A 10,900-nucleotide genomic window follows, 5' to 3' on the forward strand; every position below is an offset into this window, starting at 1 on the left:
TTTTTAAGATTTTTTTTTTTTATTACAAAGTCAGATATACAGAGAGAGGAGGAGAGACAGGAAGATCTTCCATCCGATGTTTCACTCCCCAAGTGAGCCACAACGGGCTGGTACGCGCCGATCTGAAGCTGGGACCAGGAACCTCTTCCAGGTCTCCCACACGGGTGCAGGGTCCCAAGGCTTTGGGCCGTCCTCAACTGCTTTCCCAGGCCACAAGCAGGGAGCTGGATGGGAAGTGGAGCTGCCGGGATTAGAACCAGCGCCCATATGGGATCCCGGGGCTTTCAAGGCGAGGACTTTAGCCGCTAGGCCACGCCGCCGACCCAACCTAAACATTTTTAAACAGAAGGAAAGGATGTCAATTTACTGATCTTGGATGATAGCATCGAGATTATTATGCTCATCTGAGAATTAAACTTGATTGTGCAAATTCTTACTGACTTGTGCATGTAGTGAGGATGTAAAAATTGTACAAAGACAAATGTACCTTTCTTTTGAGCATCAGTAAATGAGGTGGCAACTGAAGGACTACTAAATGAAGCGGTATTTCAAGCTCAGTACATGGTTACTGGTTCTCAAAGGAGACTATGCATTTGGGTTTTTTCTTTTTTCAAGTCTGCGTGGAGCTGGCAGTGTGGCCCAACAGGCTAATCCTCCACCCGAAAGCACCGGCATCCCCAGTGGGTGCACTTCCCACCCAGCTCCCTGCTTGTGGCCTGGGGAAGCAGAGGAAGAGAGCCCGAGGCCTTGCAACCTTGCAGCAGCCCAGTCTTCCAGCTTCAGCTCAGCTCCAGCGCTGCAGCCATCTGGGGAGTGAGCCAACAGAGGGAAGACCTTCTCTAGCTCTCTGCAAATCTGTCTTTCAAATAAAAATAAGTAAATCTTTTAAAAGTCTATACAACCCAAAATGAAGGTGTCCAAAATTCTACTAAAATATAAGAAACAAACACTAATCATCATGCTACTCAATTTCAAGAACTATTGAAATCACTTTAGCTCTATTACAGATACTTGTGCCACATAACATTTCAGAGTTGGAAAGAGTGTACTATAAACAAAAATCCACCTGTAGCAAATAAGATAACTTTTTTCCTAATTTATAATCTTATGAAAATGTTTGCATTTACTTGGAGACATATTTTTTTCCTGTAATCTTTGTACTACCTTGTAAATGTTCAAATTCCAGTACTAATATTCATGCCAGCATTAGCAAGCCGCTGCACAGCTTGGCTGCATCACAGTGCCAGCCCAGAACTCAGCTAAGTCACTAAACCTCCAAAGGTTCCCATGTTCTAATACCATCACTTGTGTTAGGGTTTCAACATCAGATTTAGGGAGACACATTTAAACCAGAGCAAAACCTAATGATGAGAAAACTACAGTGTGATACTTCTGTATTTACATGTTAGGTAGAGACAGTAATATTGCAAATCTTAGACTAAAATAATGTTGATTCCTGAATTTGAATATCTTCCAATGACCGAAGTGGCTCGAAAGTATGGGTAAGCCTAGAATGTGGATGAATAATACAGAGCGGAACTCAGACATGGTAATTCCATGATGCCACAGCTCTGACAGACATGAAATGTGGCAAGTACTAACTATTTATTCCCTTCCAAGAAAAGAAATGCGGAATTTGTTAGTAAGCAGTTCCATACCATCGCTCAGGAAAAGACAGTCTAATTCAAATGTCTGATTAATTCTGGACAGACTTTCTAAGAAATGTATGTGTTACACACTACCCTGCTATAGATCAGCAGTTACTTTGTGCCAGGCGCCATACTAAGGGATTTAATGCAGCATCTAATTTAATTTCCATAAGACAGGAAGACACTGCTATTACTTGGCATTTTACAGATAAGGAATCCAAGACTATAGAAGGAGTATTTCCATTTTTTAGTGTCATTTCTGTAGAAAGAGCAGAATCTGTTCAAATCAGATCTCCTGATTTACCCCTGTGCATGGCGAGAGGCAGCAGCTGGGGACGAGGCACAAGCAGGGAGCTGGGTGGGAGGCAGGGCAGCCGGGATTAGAACCAGCACCTATATGGGATCTGGCACGTGCAAGGCAAGGACTTTAGCCTGCTAAATCATCACCCCAAGCTCCAACTGCTCCAATTCTAATCCAACTCTCTGCTAATGGCTTGGGAAAGCAGCAGAGGATGGCTCAAGTCCTTGGGCCCTTGAATCCATGAGGCCGACACAGAAAAAGCTTCTGGATTCTAGCGTCAGACTGGCCCAGCTCCAGCTGTGGCGGCCATCTGGGGAGTAATCCAGCTGCTACAGAATCTCTTTCTGTCTCTCTAATTCTGATTCTCAAGTAGAACAAATACATTTAAAAAGAAAGAAGAACATTAGGGAGATCACAGGTTTCGCGGAGAATAGCTGAACGCACTCTGGAATGGGAATGATAGGGATTTCATGGGGCATTATTATGATGATTATTTTTAACCATAAGAGAAAAGCACATAAGAAGCTGCTCCAGGATTCCAGTTCTGCTGCCCTGAACTGACTCAAGATCAGCCCGAGAGCCTTCCACACTCGGACTCCGCTTCTGTTCCTTCCTGTCGTCTCTGTTCTCCTCGCTGGTCATGAGCCAGCACAGCCGAAGGGAAGCCACCCAGCGTCTTTGCAGCAGCTGTTGCAGAAGCTGGGCTGCCGAGTCAGCGTTTGGCAGGAGAAAAGACTGTTCAGTGAAGGGCTTGACTGGACTTTTGTTAGGCCAGCACGCAGCAGCGGTCCACTCACACACACACACATGCACACACACGCACACCCAGTACATTTTGCTGACATTGTTATTTCGACATCAGAGAAGACGTTTTTCTCTGCTTTCCAACATGTTTCTGGCATCAGAGTCTTGAGCAGCCAGACCGAGGACTGGTTCCTATCTGACAGTAAAAGTTGAACACCAAAGTCCAAAAAAATCCCCTAGCTGGTGGGTACCACTCCAGCCCCTCAGTTGCTACCCTGAGCTGCAGGCTCCTTCCCGCTGTGCCCCACCTTGCTGAGACCATGCCCTTGGCTACCAGCCCACGTGGGGAGGAGAGAGACTGAGGGCTCTGTGACCTCTGTGGCCACAGCAAGGCTGCGCTTTGCAGGGCGGAGCTGATGCCGCTGACGCCCAGGCTCCCGGAGCACAGCACCTGGCCCATTCACAACTTAGTCCGCCCTTTTCTTGCTAAAGCTTTGCTAAAGTTCAGTGCTAAACCAAGTCCTGCAGACCCATGTTTCCTTGGGGTCTGGGCTCTAAGAGGAAAGACTCGAAGGTCTCCTGGTGCTTTGGGCACAGCCACAGGCAGGAGATTGGCTCCAGAGAGTAAAGACCTGTGCACTGGCTCTCTTGGGGGCCGAAGGTTTAGGTCATTTTCCCCCCAAAAGTCACAAGATCCCTGCATACCATGTTTTATAATTTTACAACTTTGCTTCTTGTCAACCGACTTTGGCTGAATTTAAAGGAGAGCGCTGTAAGGCGGCTTGGCTGGGAGACTGTTCTGATTGCCCGCGAGTGGGAGTTACTGTGCGTTTTGCCTTTTTTTTTTTCCTGTGTCTTCAGTTACTCATCATCTTTATTGTCTCCTGGCCCTTGGTTAGGAACCTCTGGTGCTATTTTTGAAAGGGGGAAGTCGTTTCCTAAAATTCATGAAATCCAAAGGGAAAAGAGACTTCTCTTGCTATCCATTAGGTAAATGGTATTACTTAAAACAGTTCCTGGAGGGACAGGCATTTGGCACCATGGTAAAGATGCGACTTGGGAAGCCTGCATCCCATGTCACAGTGTTTTGGTTTGAGTCCCCATTCTGCTCGCACTCCAGCTTCCTGCTAAGGTGTCCCCAAGGAGGCAGCAGCCACAGCCCAAAAAGCTGTGTCCCAGCCACCCATGAGGGAGACGCCCCCTGCCTTCACCCCTGCCTTCACCCCTGTTAGTGCAAGCAGGGGAGAAGTGAATCAGCTGATGGGTGACATCTCTCTTTCAAAAAAAAGTTCATGAAAAGATGGAATTCAAAGATAAATTTGTTTCTGTGTAAACAAGCCAGTTTCTCCAAGATATTCATTTCCATATACCTTTTGAAAACACCTCACATTGCCTATCTTATTGTAGAACCATAGACTATTTTGGAATTACATTGTGTAACTCCTATTGTTAATAAAGAATATGAGACGCAACCTTTTAATATTAACCATGCGGAAGCACTGTGACAGGTATCTTTCATGTTAACTCATTCACTTTTCAAGAAATTCAGTGTGAAAATACTCTTGTCCTCACTGCACAGTTGACAAAACTGGGATTAGAGAGACCGTCCGGGTTTTAACAGCTAGTGAGTACTGTTTATTAACTATACCAAGAACGGGGAGAAAGCTTCAAGCATGGAGTCCTCGGGCAGCGAGTCAGAAGAATTCTTCCTTCCTACTGTCACTGCACATGATTGCATGTTGGTGACTAAGTTAATTGCTAGACAGCTGAATCAAAGGCCCGGGTCTGCATGCGTATATTAATACAATCACCCAAGTATCAGACACATCTCAGCGGGAGCCTTACGGCCCTGTTAAATTCCTCGCTTTACTTTTTTCATTAGTTTAATCACGGAATCCAAGCACAGAGGATGGGAGGAATTCTTTGTAGCGAAGGCTTTGGTCAGTGTCATCGCCATCATTCTTACCTTGTTGTCAAGCAGCAAGCTCATAAAGTCACGTTGAGGCAGCTTTGCTTTTTTCAGACAAGGTCCGTCAGTATCTTCTGGAAATACATGCGTATCCTGCAGGAGGAAATCCGTAAAGGAATTTCAGTCCAGCACAAGCAGTTTCAGGCCAGCTAACCCTGCTCTGCAGAGTCATCTTAAACACTGTTTTCTGGGCACTTCTGGTATGACTAATCCAAGTCATGAATGGAACAATGGCTAGAAGGAAGTACTTAAAATCCTTACCACAGTTAGCAGCTGGTGGTGGTATCACAAGAAATAGTTCTTGATTTCATGACGCTTCTCTGTATTTTCTAATGTTTTGATCATGGATCAAATCAAGCAGCATGAAATAACGTTCAGAACGTCGGACTGTTGTCACTTCCTGTCTGGTCAGGTGGACTTGGAAGGTGAGTCATCAGGAAGTAGTGAATGAAAACTCACAAGAATGGTCAGCTGACAGTGTCATTTCTGTGGGGGGTGAGGGCTGTAAGCCTGACTCTGTTATCAGCCCATAGCAGACAGTAGGATCAAAGCCTCGCGGGGAGGGAACGCAGAATTCTGATTCATTTACCTCCCCTCCAATGCACCAGGCTCTCACATCTTGGTTGGTGGCAGAAATTTGCACAGCGACCTGTCACAATGAGGAGCGAGCATTAGAGAGAAAGAGATATCCCCAGATGCAAAGGGTTTCCTTTCAAACGTATGCCCACACCTCAGGCCACACTCACTGCAGGCTGGAGTCTGTGGCTGGGACCCAGCCAGGGGCTCGCAGGTGCTTGCCGGCCACGCTCATGGCCTTGGCTTGAGAGGAGCTGGAGCGCAACACAGTAGCAGTCCTTAAGTGGAAAGTCTGGAACCTACTGCAAAGATTTGAACCGCATTTCCATGATTTCTCCTCATCTGAGACATGGACTCGATTATTTCTACACGTTTCTCAAGATCGTTTGTCAAGCACTTAGCCCAGGATTTGTCATAGAGTGAGCGCTCTGCAAGTTTTCCTATCATTTATGCTCCAAAACATTTGAACAGTTCCCACTTAATGTTTTTCAGAATTTACAAATCTTAGGAGAGCAAGCCTGTATTTCAGGTCAAATAAGTAGCACCTCATTCATTTATCTGTCAAATGTTTGTTGAAAGTCTATGTTTGGGAGCTGGTGTGATGGCTCAGCTGGCTAATCTTCCATCTTTGAGTGCCAGCTCCCCATGTGGGCACTGGTTCATGTCCTGGCTGCTCCACTTCCCATCCAGCTCCCTGCTTATGGCCTGGGAACACAGCAGAAGATGGATCAATACCTTGGGATGTTGCACCTACTTGGGAGACCCGTAAAAAATGCCTGGCTCCGGCTTTGGCCTGCTCAGCTCCAGCTGTTGCGACCACTTGGAGTGTGAACCAAAAGAAGGAAGATCTTTGTCTCTTCTTCTGTCTATAAATCTGTCATTCCAATAGAAATACATAAATATTTTTTAAAAAGAAAGTCATTGTTTCAGGAGTATTATCATGATCTTCACATTTTTGGCTTGTATTTTAAAACATGAATTCCTCAGGGAACCAGAAGACTGTGCCTGAATCAGGGCTATATGGAAGAAATAGAAACATTAAAGAATGCAGTAGGAAAACACATAATATCCCAGCCGGTGAGGGTTCTTAACATTCTCTTAACTTTGCTAGTGATTGTATCACTGCTCTTCCTAGGAGGATGGTGGACGGATTAAACCCTCCTTCAGTTTTGCAAAACATGCTTACTTAAGAGACAGTGTGCATGAGCCCATAAAAGATGTAATGCATCCTCCATGTAACTGGTTCTGCTCTGATCATTGCATTTCCCTGCACTACTTTGCCTGGTCATCCTGATTAACATGTAGCAACTTTGCTTTGATACTTGAGAACCATCTCAAAGGGAGGTGTAGGTTTTTGTGCTTGTGGTTCCTTTTTGGAGGCTTGTTGCGCCTCATTTGTTGGTGACTGTCCCCACCTGCCTGCGCTTATTCAAATTCCGTCACATGGCTTCCTGGGATTATGAGTGATTAGAGAATGTGCAAAGTCATGCCTTGAGCCTACTACACTTCCAATAAATATTGGATGAACAAATACACAGATAAATCATATAATGTTTACTTAATGTAGGAGACTGTTCTGTTGAAAATTTGTGTATTTTTAGCACTCTTTTAATCCACATAGACATAAAATTTTATTTCTCACAAGTGATACAGAGTCGGGTCATACTTGTTAATCCGTTCTGACAGCTTTACTTATTATTTTTAAAATCATTTATTTATTTGAAAGGCAGAGTTATGGAGGAGAGAGGGAGACACACAAACACAGGAAAAGAGAGAGAGAGAGAGAAAGAGATCTTCCCATCTGCTGGTTCACTCTCCGAATGGTCATATGAGCCAAAGGCAGGAGTCACGAGTTTCATCCGGGTCTGGCAGGTAGGTGCAGAGTCCCAGGCACTTGGGTCATCTGCAGCTTCCTCAGGGCAGTCAGAGAGTTGCATCGGACTCCAGCTCCCGGCTCTAACTTCCTGCTATCCAGACCGTACGTGGCTTATCTCACTGGGCTCACGGCCACCCATATGGGAGACCTGGTCACTGGGCTCACGGCCACCCATATGGGAGACCTGGTCACTGGGCTCACGGCCACCCATATGGGAGACCTGGTCACTGGGCTCACGGCCACCCATATGGGAGATCTGGTCACTGGGCTCACGGCCACCCATATGGGAGACCTGGTCACTGGGCTCACGGCCACCCATATGGGAGACCTGGTCACTGGGCTCACGGCCACCCATATGGGAGACCTGGTCACTGGGCTCACGGCCACCCATATGGGAGACCTGGTCACTGGGCTCACGGCCACGCATATGGGAGATCTGGTCACTGGGCTCACGGCCACTCATATGGGAGACCTGGTCACTGGGCTCACGGCCACTCATATGGGAGATGTGGATAATGTTCTCTGTCGTCCTGGTGAGCCTTTGAGGGAGTGAACTGGAAGAAGGAAGCTCTCAAATAAAGCGAGGAAATGAACAAGGTCATGAAAGTGGATGGAGTGGAGAAGGCAGAACGGCTGGTTTACCAGGTGGTGGAGACCACATTTGTGTTGTGACATGCGTGCTGATCAGAGGAGAATTCTGGGGCGATGGGCAGAAGTTTCTGGGAAGGGAGAAGTGAAATTGCAAAGGCTTAATCTACCCCTTTTCTACCTTCCTTTCTGAATTCTCATACAGACTTTAAATCTAGGAGAGGGAATTTTCTCCCTGCACAGCCGAGGACCTGACCTGAGAGTCACACTGGGAAGCTCTCCTGAGTGAAGCACGCTGTCACAACCCACCTCTCCATAGTTTCTGTGTGGATCAGTGCAAGTCCACATTCTGGTTCGGTACTCGGTGAAGATTAGCCGGATAGAATGTTCAGCATGAAGGAGCTGATCGTTGGACTGGACTAAGAAATCCAGATTTGCTGCCCTGTTGAGTCGCAAGAAATGCTGAAGCGTATCTTTTACCTTTAGAATCGTGAGTTTGAACTGCCCAGGAGCATTTCTGCAAAGACCGCCAGTAACAACAGATGGCAGGCCAGCCCCCAGCTAGTGCGCAACTTCTCACGGAAGTTTGGATATGCTGTCGGCCCTTGATTTCTCTGCAGGTTCCACATCTGGGTGTAGAGCCTACCCTGGATGGAAGGTGTTCAGGAGAGAGAGAGAAAAACAAACAAACAAACACAATTTTGGGACTTTCCTGAACGTGGGCGGACTTTTCCCTCTTGTCATCACTCCCTAACAATGCCCTTCAGCTACATGGCACTGCCATTGTTCTCAGGCGTGCTGAGTGACTCGGACATGCTTTGAAGTACATGGGAAGGCGGTTTAGGTTACAGGCAAACACTATGCTTGTCATATAAGACATTCGCGCAACCACACCGTGCTCACCAAGGGATGTCTGCACTGATGCCGCTGAAGTTACCGCCTCTCAAGCCTGAAATGTTATTTCCCTGACTCAGTCCTGTAGGATGAGAATCACAGACCCTCACACTTGTCTTTGATTAAGACTTTGAAAAGGCACAGTGAAGGGGAAGGCTGAGCGGGGGAGGCGCCATGGTATAGCATGTTAAGCCTCTTCCTGTGGCACCTGTGTGCCATGTGGGCACTGGTTCGTATCCTGGCTGCCTCACTTCCCATCCAGCTCCCTGTTTCTGGACTGGGAAAACAGCATCGGATGATTCAAGTCCTATTATCAACTACTGGTTCATTCCTCAGGCACCTGTAATAGCCAGGACTAGACCAGACCAAACCATAAACCAGGAACTCCGTTTGGGGTTCCCGTATGAGTGGAAGGAGCCAAGCGTTTGAGCTGTGTTCCACTACTCCCCCAAGTTCATTATGAGGATGTTGGATTGGAAGCAGAGCAGCTGGGATTCCAACTGGCCCTTTGCTGTGGGATGCAAGTGGTACTTGGCTCTGCACCCCAGACCTGGCCCCAGGGGACCACCCTTGGATCCTTCGGTCCTGATCACAGAGCTGGCTACATGGATCTGCTCAGGTGCCAAAATTCATGGCAGTGTACACACAAAAAGATAGAACTGACCATTTTGTTGAGAAGAAAATAAATAATTTTTTTAAAAACAAAAAATGCTCCTCCCCAAAAGGCCTTTCAGGAAATGAAGTTGAAGACAAACCATTCACTTGACTTTCACTTGGCTCTTTGCCTTACTCCTCTAACAAAGAAAGCCATCAAGTTGAGTCAAAGAAAACAAAACAAAAACAGAAGCAACGCCCCCCAACCTCTAACAGAGACACACTTAGCTACTATACCCTTAATTTGCATTATAAATGATAGTCATTGAACAAGGAATTGATATTCATTTCCATCATGTATGAATAGCAGTAAGAACTCTAGCTTTGTCCCATGATGATGAAAAGATGCACTTTTAATTAACCTAAAATTAATTAAAAAGTTGATAATGAGCAATTTAATTAATGAACACAGAATGATGAGACTGTAGAATGTATTCAGTAACCCATTTATCTTTTTCACCTCAATCTGTAACTAAATTTCACTGAAATTCATTAAAATCCACAAAGCATCTTCTCTTTCAACTTCCACCACTACCTGTAATCTCAAGACGATAAAATCAACCAATATAATCATTTTGAGTTGATTATTAATCTACGATTCCACATTCAGTGAAAACTGCCAATGAAGAGGAAAAAAAAAACTACAGCCATTTTCCGAAATGTAGAAATTCAGAGCCACCAGGGGCCAGGCTGAGGGCGGAGCTCTCTGGGTTGAGGTCTACAATGCCACCACCAGCATGATCTTGCCTGGTCTCACATCTCCGTTGATGCATCCACAAGAGGAAGTCTCAGTCATGGAATACACAGTGGCTCACACCGGAGAGCCCAAGGAGTTGTTGAAATGCCTGGCTTGCTTTTTTATTAACATTTTATATGCCAAGATCCAGTGGGGAGTTAATAATTGCTTTGATACTCATGGTGAGGGCATCTTGAGATGTTTATAGTGCCGTGTTGTGCAGTGCCAATAGATATGAGTGCTGCAGTCAGAAGGTGGTGAAACCTACAGCAGTCTTTGTCTACCTTCATAGTAGAGATGCTGAAGTTCAGTTAGAGAGCAGCAAAAGGAAAAGTCATGTTTTCCCTCTGAGTTCGTAGAGTTCCTGGATTGTACTCGGGGGATTCTTATCTCCAAGTTCCTGACTTAGGGACACCTTGAAAGGCGACAGACTATGGGTCCTAAAAATGAACATGGCACTGACCTTGCGTGCACTTTCACACCGCAGCCCTGACCTTCCTCCATGGGGAAGTGGAGTCTGCTTCTCCACCGTTGAGCTGGCTGGGCAGGAAGCAGCAGAATTGTTGGAAGTGATACTACTGTGGTTCTGAGGATAGCCCTCATCTATCAACCTCCACTTCTTTTCCTGTAGAAACAGGACAGCACAGAAGGCAGCCTGTTATCCTGATGTGGCAGTGCGCTGCGAGGAGCTCATGCCACATGAAGGGCTCCAGACAGTGAGGTTCCACAGGCAGAGTCAGGGATCAAGAAGCGCCCAGCTGCCAGGCACCTGGCCAAACAGAAGCACCATTTACCTGGGTCAATTACAGAGGGCAATTCACTTTCAGTAAGAAGTCTCACATGTGACATCATCCAGCTAAAATGATACTTTTCTTGAATGGGACTTGCATTATCTTAGAACTCGTTTTGCCCC

The sequence above is a fragment of the Ochotona princeps genome, chromosome 30 (genome assembly GCF_030435755.1).
Source record: "Ochotona princeps isolate mOchPri1 chromosome 30, mOchPri1.hap1, whole genome shotgun sequence".
NCBI classification, from domain to species: Eukaryota; Metazoa; Chordata; class Mammalia; order Lagomorpha; family Ochotonidae; genus Ochotona; species Ochotona princeps.